This window comes from Leptodactylus fuscus, chromosome 1, assembly GCF_031893055.1.
Source record: "Leptodactylus fuscus isolate aLepFus1 chromosome 1, aLepFus1.hap2, whole genome shotgun sequence".
Taxonomy (NCBI): Eukaryota; Metazoa; Chordata; class Amphibia; order Anura; family Leptodactylidae; genus Leptodactylus; species Leptodactylus fuscus.
Window position 1 is genome coordinate 280324187 of NC_134265.1, and position 12190 is coordinate 280336376.

The 12190-nt window shown below is 41.9% G+C and overlaps 1 protein-coding gene across 2 annotated transcripts in view; it reads right to left on the reverse strand.

Moving 5' to 3' along the window:
* The window catches only part of ZNF827 (zinc finger protein 827), a 116876-nt gene that overhangs the window by 84173 nt on the left and 20513 nt on the right, over nucleotides 1–12190 (reverse strand). The gene's annotated exons all lie outside the window — the stretch shown is intronic.

Genomic DNA, 12190 nt, shown 5'->3' on the forward strand with positions numbered 1-12190 from the left:
ACAGTGCATCTAGAATGTAATGCTTAGCAAAAGGATGCCACACGGATGCCAGGATATGAAGATATGTATTCTTATCTTTATACCAGGCATCCCTAAGGATAGGTCATCAATATGAATAACTCAGAAAACTCATTTAAAGATAACCAAGTACAACATAAATGAGGCTCTATCAGTCCCACAGACATTGAATGCTGCGCCATCGCTCATGCTCGACAGCTGCTTCGTTCAAACAAGGGACTGGTGAGAGTCTCCGCAGCCAGACCCCCCTTCGATATTTGCTTATGACAGAAAATATTCCTTTAAGAGTTCAGTGGGCATTCTCTATAAAGCATGCTCTTTTTCCTGCTTCTATCTCTCAATGCTTTAGCATGCTTCTCCTAAAGCGGTGTAATTTATATGAGACAATACAGCTCAGATGGTACGTGAGCATTATCTGCACATTATAACAGTTTTTCCGCTCCATGTATTTAGAAAATGTCTTATGCAAATTAGGCACTAAGTAAAATAAAAATGTGCCCATATGTCTATATTCCATCATTTTCAAGCCCTATGACCTTTGGTGTCATACAGAGGTGCTAACAACATAATTTCTTATTAAAGGGAAAAGAGTCGGAAAGGGTAAATTATTTTATTTAGCATTACTATTACTATTTAGTAAGTATTTATTACCAGGTAATATTTCTATAGAGATCAAAATGTGTCTATTGCTATATCACGGAAAGGTTTGCACTGCATATTGAAATACTGGACTAGCACTTTTGAACACAGACAGGAGAATGGCCACGGTCTTCAGCACTGTAGTATGGTATACTACGTAAGTACTTGTAGCTTTTGCTCAGGTATATGTTTCGCTGCTGCATGGTCTTATTTTTCAGAGGGAGAAATCCGTAAATTTGATAAACGTCATATGGTGGCATGTACAACCATCATCACCAATGGTATTGAAATCTGAAATTCACCTGCTACCTGTAAAATTCACATTTTATTTTCCGCAGGACGGGATGCTATTTGTGTCCTCTGTCTGGTATTCAGGTTTGCGCCTTTAAAGCCTATTAAAACTGCTGAAGGAAGTCAATTACATTGTAAATTGGAACTGCTAATTAAAGATCAGAGGATTAAGAGAGAGTGTGAATAGAATGAAAAGTGATAAGCCATCTATACACTATGCCCAATGCTGTAATATCTATACACTTTTGGTAAAGATGCAAACACATTCTAGCAACCCAATTGCTTTCACTCTTGCTGCGATCTATTCCTTGTATTGCTTTTTGTACTAATATGCAACTTATAAAAGAGGCTATATGTCCCTGAAATGGCTATACATCTTGTAATTAAAGGGGTATACCCATTTCACACAGAAAAATGGAAAATATGCCATAAGCATCTTATAAATACAGGTCCCAGAGGTGATCACCAGAGGAAACGGAATGTAAACTTCTATTGAACAATGTACTGAAGACGATTAAGAGGTCGGGAGCTGCAGATAACTTTTTCTCTAAGGTTCTCAGATTTGCAGTCACACAAGGATGCCACCACACTCTTGAGTTTGTACCATAAAAATGGCCATAAGTGAACAGGGCACCGGAGTGTGATAATTGTGGGAATATGGTTTTAGTGGTTTGTGCTCTTAAAAAAAAAAAAATAGAAATGAAGCCTGAAATGGGAAGGAATTCTAATGTTATTCTATTTTTTTAAAATGATGTCATAATAGAATTTGTGGATCATTGTAAGGGTATGTTCACAAGACGGAAACCTTTTCCTCCATTTGAGTTCTCTGAGCGGCTAGCCACAACAGGGTGCTGATGCAGTGCATCGGCATCCCATTGTGGCATCCCGCTCCTGATTAGGCCCGAATGAATGGGACTAATCAGGAGTGCGTCTTGAGCCGTGGACACCGTGGCTGACTCAACCATGAAATTGGCGAGAGGGTAGGGCATGTCACTTTTTCCCACTAGCTGGAAAAAAAAAAAAAAATCGCTAGCGGGAAAAAAAGCGAGGGACTCCCATTGAAATGAGACTGCATTAGGAAGCTAGAAATAAAAATCAGAATGGGGCCGAAAAAATATTTATGCCATTTTTTTTTTATGTAGAAAAATTAAAGTGCCATCAGAAGGTGGGGATTAAAAAATATATATATTACTAGGCTTTGAAGGCCAAAATACTTTACATTCCTAAAGGGTTAAAGTGTGAAACCCTTATATAAACTGAAAACTGGGTGTTACACATTTCATGGCCACATACATGGGTTATTTGTAGATGAGTACATCTTGCACATAGTAGAATATGTACTTGGCTATTCTTTGAGCTGTCACTTTCATCAAGTTACTTACAGTGTATCACCCGGTATCCATATATCACCTGTTACATGTCTTTGTGAACAATCATTGCTATTCACACACTGTCATTTTTTTTTCTTAGTCCATTTGCAGAGTCATAACTTTTTCCATCAACTTATTTCTAATTCAGGGCCAAATTTTCCCATCTCTGTAGCTGTCAATGCAAATGCGGGGTGTTTTTACAGGCAAAATACTATACTGTTACTGATGGGTTCTGTGAAATCACTACATGTCAAGAGATTGGAGCACACTATACTTTGATTAAACCTTCCCATCAGATCAGAGCAAGCCTAGCGGCTCTTTTGTTCTAAGCTCTTAGCAATATAAAGGGAAGAAAATGGGAGTATTAAGAGAAAAAGGTTTCTTCTACGGTTACCCAGACAGCAGCCACATATGCTCTTCAGAAGATTGTTTAGGTTAACAAGGAAAGCCAAGTATTAGAGAATTTGAAAAGCACTTTACAGCGGTCTCTGAAAAAGTAAGGAAATTGTCTGTGTAATAAACCATTTATATCCTGCATGTTATTCATAAAATGCAACACGGACAATTAAATGAAGATCACAAGGAGCAAATACAGGATGTCCAAATAATGTGGCATATGAAGGGAGCACGCAACACTTGAAATCATTCTGAGACGTGCACCAGGCACAGCTTACTTTTTAAGCGTTACTAAATCTTATATTCTGTAGATGAGAGAATTATGACTACCTAATAAGGTCCCATACAGATCACAGGTCGGGTAGGTTCACAATACCACAAAGAGTAGACAGGTTAGAAAATGTTATGAGTAACATGTTGGAATAGCCTTAAGAAAGGCTATTTGTCTCCTACCTTTCGTTGTCTTCTCCGCGCCGCCGTTCCGTAGCAATCCTGGTTCCTGTTGGTATGCAAATGAGTTCTCTCGCAGCACTGTGGACAGGCCCCAGCGCTCAAACAACACTGGGGGCGTCCCCAATGCTGCGAGAGAACTCTCTCAAGCACCGCCTCCATCTTTGTCAGCAGCGTCTTCTTCCTCCTCTTCTTCCAGTACAGGTTTCCGACTTCTAGGCCTCGGGCAGAGCAGAATGCGCATGCCCACAGGCCACGAGAAAATGGCAGCTTGCACAGTATTGTGAGCGTGGCCTGTGGGCATGCGCAGTCTGCTCTGCCCAAGGTCTAGAAGTCGGAAACCTGTACTGGAAGAAGAGGAGGAAGACGACGCTGCTGACGAAGATGGAGGCGGTGCTTGAGAGAGTTCTCTCGTAGCATTGGGGACGCCCCCAGTGCTGTTTGAGCACTGGGGCCCGCCCCCAGTGCTGAGAAAGAACTCATTTGCATACCGACAAGAACCAGGATTGCTACAGAACGGCGGCGCGGAGAAGACAACAAAAGGTAAGAGACGAATAGCCTTTCTTAAAGCTATTCCAACGTGTTACTCATAAAAAAAAGGGTTTCTATGATAGGATCCCTTTAAGTTTTATTGTGTGTCTAAAGTCCTTCTCCCTCATCTCATTTTGAGATTGTGAGGTTTTATAAAAGTAGTATAAAGGCCTCTCATTTAGAAATTCTCCCTCTTTCCAACGCAGTAAGAGCACACAAACTTAAACACACTGTATGTTCTTTACAGTCTTATATACACAACAATGTGCAAAGAGTTTGTCGAGGATTATTTCAACAATTCACCAATGATTTCCTATGATACAGGATTTCCTGAGGTTGATACAGATACTAGGCTTCATTTATTGAAACCTGTTACTACCAAGTGCTTCAGGTTATAACACATGCGGTAGATCACCTTTGATGAGCCCAATGTAAACCTATAGAATACACAAACTTTTTGCAAGAAATCCACATGGAATTTCTACACAAAAGGGCAAATTTATCAAGATTGGGGTATCGTACAGCTGCAGCTTCTTCATAAATCATTCAGATATCCCAGTGCCAGAATGGAAATCTATATTTCCATTATAACTCAGGCCAGGCCAGAAAACTGGAGTCCGTTCAGACTTACAAGACTCACCACTATATTTTTTGTTTGTTTGTTTGGTATGGGTTGATTTGTTTACAGTACCAGCAAAGTGAATGAGATTGTGGTTAATCCCATTCACACATTTCAGGAAAAAAAAACCCACAGAATATCTGGAAACTCTCGCGTTTTCCCTATACATTTAGGCCTGGGCCCTACATGGTAAAACCCGTATTTTACAGTTACTGCAAAGTTGATGGGATTCTAGTGAATGCCATCCCCAAATTGTAGAAAAATATGCACAGCAGACACACAGCAACTTACAAAACCTTTGCAGTTCTGGAAATGGATGTCAATTACACCTACGGAAAAGCCAGCAGTTTCCCTATAGGTATGATGGAAGCAGAAAGTCTGCAGAGGAAACCTCTGTGGACTTTCTGTGATAAGTGATATGGGAAAAACTGTGATGAGTTGCAGCCCACTATTTGGAGCCTTAGCCTTAATAAGGGAAGAAAAACTACAAAGAAAAACATAGCAAAAAAAAACATAATGCGTTTCTGCTACATTTTTTTCCACAGCATTTATTAGCTGCGTTCCACTACGTTGGGCCTTAGCCGAAAAAGGAGTTTAGCGTGGGTATGTTCCCCTATCCCTATTAAAACCACAAGAATCCTCAGCCAATAGGTATGATTTACTACGCCTTACACTAAAAATTGGTACAAATCACAGTGCAAGTCTACTTTCATAGCAGCTGTATATTCCTCCAATTCCTACTGTAAGCAGGCTCGGACTGACCCACAGTGCGTCAGTGCACCATGGTAGTCCCCTGTCCCCTACTCCCTGCATGAGCAATGCACAACACAGTACATTACACTCACTGTATGACATACAGATATGCAACGTACTCCATCTCAACCAGCTTATGTGTCCAAACAATAAATGTTATAGATTTATTTAACTACCCCAGGTTATTATGACAGAGACATATTGGGTGGATGAGATGACATCTAAGCACATAGGCAGGCCAGTATACTCCCTCCTCGGGCCCCACCAGCTTAACATTGCAAAATATCTGTGTCACACTTTTAAGAATTTCTGAATCAGAATAAGGTAATATTTTAATGTAACTTCAAAGCAGGCCACATATTGAATATAACTGGTGTGCCTTATGCACCCCTATCCAACACTGGGCAAATAAACCATATTTATTATAAGGCACGCACCACATTTGTCGCACTGCCCGAATAATTGTGGATTAAGACTGCTGTATGAAATGGCAGTCTTAATAAACTGTAAGTGAAATAACGCTAACTCCTTTGCCAGTCGAAAACACAAAAAGCCTGTTTAACTGGACTGAAATGCCACAAAATACTGGCAACATCTTACATGGGAGAGTCTATTAATAAATATGAAATGTAATACTAATGAATCATGGGCACATGAAATCTTGTGTGTGGGACATACATTAGTGGAAGCGTTTGATTGGGATTGGCAGGTATTTGTTTAGTGTAACAATTTACAATAGGCCACACATTTGCATTAGGGAGGATGCCAAGAACACTCTGCTTATTGGGAGTGATTAATTGCTGCCCTGAATTGAATGTTATTAGTCTCCTCATGCTCCAGTGATGCGCATCCTCTTATCTGATACTTTGCCTATTTTTGGTCTGGTTACTATGTCAGACCTTCTCAGTGGAGGTATAAAGTCAGGTACAGTATAATGGAAATGGCGTGTCTACATTTACGGTACTTACATACTATAGGATCTGGATACGAAAAGAAGAATCCAAAACAAGTGAACTACTCAGATTCAAATGAATGAGAAAAAAAAAAAGGTTTGATCTAAAGGCTCTATTTTATTCAATGACAAAAATGTTCAACAGGCTTCTTATTCTTAACACTTTAACGCTCTGTGCTGTAATATTTCGATGTGGGGCATCTGTGGCAGCGCCGCACCTCCCATGAGGCGACCTGAAGCGACCGCTTCAGGCGGCGCTATGCCAGGGCCTCGGGAGGGCGGCATTTTTGTTGACCTAAGCCAGTCCAGGACAAGCTGTCCTGGACTGGCTTAGCGTCACCATGTCTGCAGCCCGACACGGGAAGCGAGCGGTGTATTGGGGTGGCCCTGCTGGACGCAGCGCTGCTCCAGCGGCCACCCCTCACACTCAGGCAGAGAGCAGGTCCTCTCCCTGCCTGCGAACACCGCTCGCTCCGCTCGGCCACGCCCCCTTTCCAATCGACCCTGCCCCTTTCTTGCGCCCCCCGCCCCTCCTGGGGGGGGGAGGCTTTCTGAAAGCCCAGGTTCACCCCTTATCTGTGGTGTAATATTACAGCACTCTCATACCTGCAGGCACATGAGCTGTACCTATGGCATGACTTCTGGGTTTTGGCTGTGTTACACATCTAATACCCAGGACTATCTGCTGGAGTAACCTCTCAGATGCTGTGTTTTAATGATCACATGGGCTGATCACGTGGATGTGCTGCACAGAAAGGGCCACAGCAGGCTCTACCTGCTCAGGAGGCTGAGGGCCTTTGGAGTCCAGGGGGAACTTCTTAGGACCTTCTTCAACTCTGAGGTTGCTTCACTCATTTTCTTCGGTGTAGCCTGCTGGGGAAGGGGAGTAGTATACCAGGCAGGGATAAAAATAGACTGGACAGGCTGGTTAGAAAGGCCAGCTCTGACCTGGGGAGCCCCTTTGACCCAGTACAGGTGGTGGATGACAGAAGGACACTGGCCGTGGTGAGCTCCACGTGGGAGAATAAATCCCACCCCATGTATGAAACCTTGACACCACTTGGCAGCATTGTCAATGGCCGACTGCAGAAACCGGCAGTCAGTTTTCAAACCCATTCATTTGAATGGATTTGCAAAGTGTCTGTCCGTGAGCGTCTTCTACCTCTCCGCGGCGAAACTGTTTTTTTTAACCAGACACAAAGTTGGACATGCAGGACTTTGTGTTCGGTTAACAAAAAAAAAAAAAACGGTTTCACTGCAGAGACCAGAAGACGCTCATGGACGGTCACTGACTGCTTGGGTTTCCGTCTCCTGTCGGCAGAAGAAGGAAACCCACAAAGCGGAGACCGGACGCAGATGTGAAGCCGCCCTCAGGCTGTATAATCAACATCAGGCCAAGTGAACACCAGTCCGCACAGAGAACTAAATAATCCTGAAGTCTTCTTATTCTATTTTTTCTTTATGGGGTTAACGTCCATCCTTAGGGAGAGACCACCTTTTCAGGTGTGTGGAGACTTATACAGCCATAGTTGCTCCACTGCAAGGGAACATGGGAGGAATATGCAAATCTGTCTCCCAAGATGTAAACAGGGAGACAGTGCCTCTGTTATGCTGCCCTCTGGGAAACTCGGGCATGATGTTCAGGGTGCTTCCCATAGAGGGCAGCATAACAGAGGCACTGTCTCCCTGTTTACATCTTGGGACACAGATTTGTATATTCCTCCCATATTTTTTCTTTAGCTGCTATGACTCCTAGTATTCTTCTCCTATCTGCTATTCTGAGCCTATGTGTGCCTCCTTCTGTAATATATTACTGTTTATAACCTGTATCTGTATTATCCATGCTGCTGTAACACACTGAAATTTCACCATGGTGGGACTATTAAAGGATTATTTTATCTTAAAACTGTCGTCCCCACATAAGCTTTTCGGATCCCCCATGATGAGATTACGGGGTCCAAAGGGTTGCCATGGCAGCCATGAAGCTGAGCAATGGCCCTCCTGGCTGCCTCTCCCTATTGCACATAGGGATACTATGTGTGATGTACTCCAATACAGTGTATTACAGTATATTGCACTGGGGATCAGGAAATCCCAGGTTCAAGTCCCCTTATAGGACAGAAAATTAACCCCCCCCCAACATAATGTAACAAAGGTAAACAAATATTAAGTATCTGCAAATAAGGAGCCCTGACATATCTCTATAAACAAAGCAGTAAAAAAGTTAAAGGAGTCAAAATACGATGACACCAAGAGAATTGCTTACTTTTGAAAAATGTCACTTTTTTCAGCAATAGAAGTAAACCAATATAAATACAGCATCACCGTAATCTATGATGAGGCGTACAAAGTTGGCACGTTAGTTATAATGCAGAGTATCAAAAATAAACAAACAAATTCTAGAAATATACACAAGGAATCCTAAAAAACATTAATAAAAGCTAAACAAAATTTTATACTGTATGCACCCCTAAAATGCGCAAATGAAAGTACAACTCATCACTCAAAGAATAAGTCCTCACAAAGCTATGTTGAAAGAAAAATAAAATTAAAGTTATGAATTTTGGAAGGTGGAGATGGAAAATATGAAAAAAAATCACTGAGCATTAAAGTCCAAACTACCCTGCATCGTAAAACCAAACGGTGACACATGGCTTTTTTAACTAGTGTTTTTTTGTTTGTTTTTTTTCTCCAATTGTAGATTTTTTTTTTTTTAATTCTGTTTGCTCTACATGATTATGTGGACTGCCATCTTGCCTGAGCTTTTCCTCAGCACAGATAACAGCACTCAGTGATATGCTTTACGGCAGTTCTATGGCCATAGGCAGCAACAGATGGCTTACTGAGGTCTATGGGAGAGTTCGCTATGCCTTCTAGATGTTATCTTATATTGTAATACAGTCTGTCTTGTCTGTGATGTAAATGAGGAGATTACTGCAAACCACTAAAAAACTGTCAAGTGTCAGTCTTTTATTGGGTTTAGCGACCAGAGTGAAAATTACACGATATAGTACTTTTAAAAAAAATACAGTAACATGAAAAAAAATATATATATAGTCACATAAAAACTTGGTTCATAAAAAAAAAAAAGTTCATTTTCTGGTGACAAATTCCCTTCAATATGATGTAATGTGCTTGATGCTACCGGAGAAAGGTAAGCAAGAAACTCACTGGACAGATCTGATCAAGTAACAATGGAAAAGGCAAAATTCAATTTGTAGTTCTGAACGGCAAAGAAATTCTTCTACAAAAGAGCTCTGCTTCAAAGCAACTTTATGGAATGTATTTAGGATCTGCAATGTCAGCAATTCCCTTATATAATATTATTGTCCTTTACACATTGTAGTAATACTATAATAACGCTACTTTGCGAGAAATCTGTTTCTGTAGGAGTCTTCATCACTATGCATTCTGCCTATATTTCGCTTGCAGAGACTGCCAAAATTTGAGCTGAACACCCATTTCCTGTGAGTTGAGACATGACAGGAAGTTAAGAACAGCAATATTGGGAAATATCAGAATGGTGGCACAGGGGGAAATTGATAAGGTGAGAAATGTGCATTTACATTTTTGTAAAAACATAATAATAATAATAATAATATATAATAATAAATTTTATTTATATAGCGCCAACATATTCCGCAGCGCTGTACAATTTGTAGGGTACAAATAGACAGAAAGTCCATGCTGATACCAGGTGAAGGGATTATACACAGAAGCTGCCACTGCCATTGTTATTGGCCCCATCAGCAGATCTATTAAGTCTTAAAAACATAATTCAGACAAACCCTTTAAGTGATCTTTAAATGTTTTTGGAAACTTGGGGGCAACTATTTTTCGAATAGTCAAGCTTAGGACCATTTTCAAACCCAAAATAAACAGTGAGCTATATATATCCACAAATACCAAGACACACAGCTTCACAATATACTAAATGAATGAAGAACCTCCGTCAAAGAATGTGTCTAAAACACCAAAAAAATACCATTTTCAATTTCTCCAGAAGAATATATATGTGGATAACAGACAATTCAAAATTTTTTCCTTTACATTCATGTGGCATAAAGAGGACCTTTCATGTCCTCTAACATGTGCCATGTGAGGGGGCATTCACAGCTGTGCCCGTGTCCGCCCTGTGTCATTCTGCCAAAAACAAGGAGATGGGTTCCAGTGCTCAGTTTTAAAACCCATTCATTTGAATGGATTTTTAAAAGCAAACCACCGGTGTGCACCTGCAGCCTCTCCGTGGGGAAACCAGTCTTTTTGGTCGGACACAAGACCGGACATGCAGGACTTTGTGTCTGGCCAAAAAAAACCCTGTTTCCTTGTGGAGAGGCTTCAGGCGGACACCGGCGTTTTGCTTTTTTTTTTTAAACTGACCGCGGGAAGCCGTCCCCTTCTCCAGGGCTGAGGACAGAAACCCAGCGGAATGACAGAGGGCGGGTGCAAGTGTGAACGCCCCCTTACATATCACTAATTCAACACACTCTCACTTTTGCAGGTACCTGTCCCACTGCCAGAGATATCAGTGCGGTTAGTTTCAGTACTAATATCACTGCACTGTTAGACGGGTTGGCCTCATAGCTCAGGGTCATCATTGGGAGCCTAGGAACACCCTCCTGATAGTACACTGCTATAGACTTGTAATGTCAGGTGGGGGGTCCTTACCACCCATCGACAACAATGAGTTGTGAGGCCGGCTCCCTCTGATAGTATTGAAACTAACAGTAGCAATATTTCTGGCACTGGGACACATACCTGAAAAACTGCCAGCTTCGCAGCAACACATAGCATGGCACATGTTAGAGGACACACTGCCAACCTTTATTAAAGAGACATGGATTCATTGCTTAATGTACAATGCTTAAAGGGGTTATTCAGGATTAGAAAACATGGCTGCTTCCAACTAGAAAGAGCTCCACTTCCTCTGCTCAGGTATCACATGTATTGGTCACATTGCCATAGTACAGCTCAGTCCTATTCAAATAATAGGGATCTGCCTGATCCAGAGCTTTTGGGATCTGTCCAGACAGAAGCACAAGAGTCAATGTACAGAATAGAGTAAAACAAAGTACAAAAAAAAAAAAATCAAATTCAATCCCACCCTGTCCTGGGATATGTGTTTTTGGGCACACTGGTTGTTGGGGCTTTTGGAGTAGGCGGGTAATCTCTTCTTTACAAAACACCAGAAACTAGCTCCTCAAAATTCAGGCTAGGAAGTTATTGGTTATACACTGGCAGGACTCAGCCCCGCCTGAGTATAGAGAACTTATTAACCATATGAACGGCTTCATCTGTATAGAGACATACTACTGTAAGTAAGGGACGCTGGAAAAATCTGAAGGTCATTGGACTGAGTGGTTAATGCTGGTTGTACTTTCAGCTGAACTCCTTAAAGATCCTACAGTTGTATTGTTCCTGTAAGGTCAGGGCTGAAGTACTACTACTGTATGTCTCCTATGCCTGATCAAGAAAAGGAGAAGATGGTCAGCTGTTTAGAGAGTGAAAAACAATGAATGTGTGTCTTATGGGTGTACCTGGTTCTCTCCATCAAGACAGCTTTTCATTTATGGGATAGTTTACGTATTAGGGTAAGTTCAGATGGGGTTTTTTGGTCCGGGAACCTGAGATGGAGACCACCTCAGGTTCCGGACCAAAAAACAGGTAGCTGCGACTGAAAGCCGATGCACTGCACCGCGCACTCCGCTCCAGATTAGGCCCAATGAATGGGCTAGTCCGGAGGAGGGGAGTGTCTTCAGGCCGAATTGCGAGGCGACTCGGTCTGAAGAATGAGCATGTCGCCTCTGAAGAAACGGCTCCTGAAAAAAAGACCTGAGCGGCTTCCATTGATTTCAATGGCAGCCGTCTTTTTGGTCAGGATTTTAAGGCGGATACGGTCTCAAAATCCTGACAAAATACTCCGTGTGAACTTACCCTACGAACAAAGGGCATGCTTAACAACTACTCCATTCATACTCGTGTCTTAGTGTATCAAGGAAATGGGTTCACCTGTTCCAGCATTTGGTGGAGTCCCAGTGGTTAGCCCCTACGAATCTAGCATTTTAGGGTAAGTTCACACAGGGTTTTTTGGTCTGGAACCTGAGGTGGAGGCCGCCTCAGGTTCCGGAACAAAAAACAGGTAGCCGCGACTGAAAGCCGGTGGACTGCACC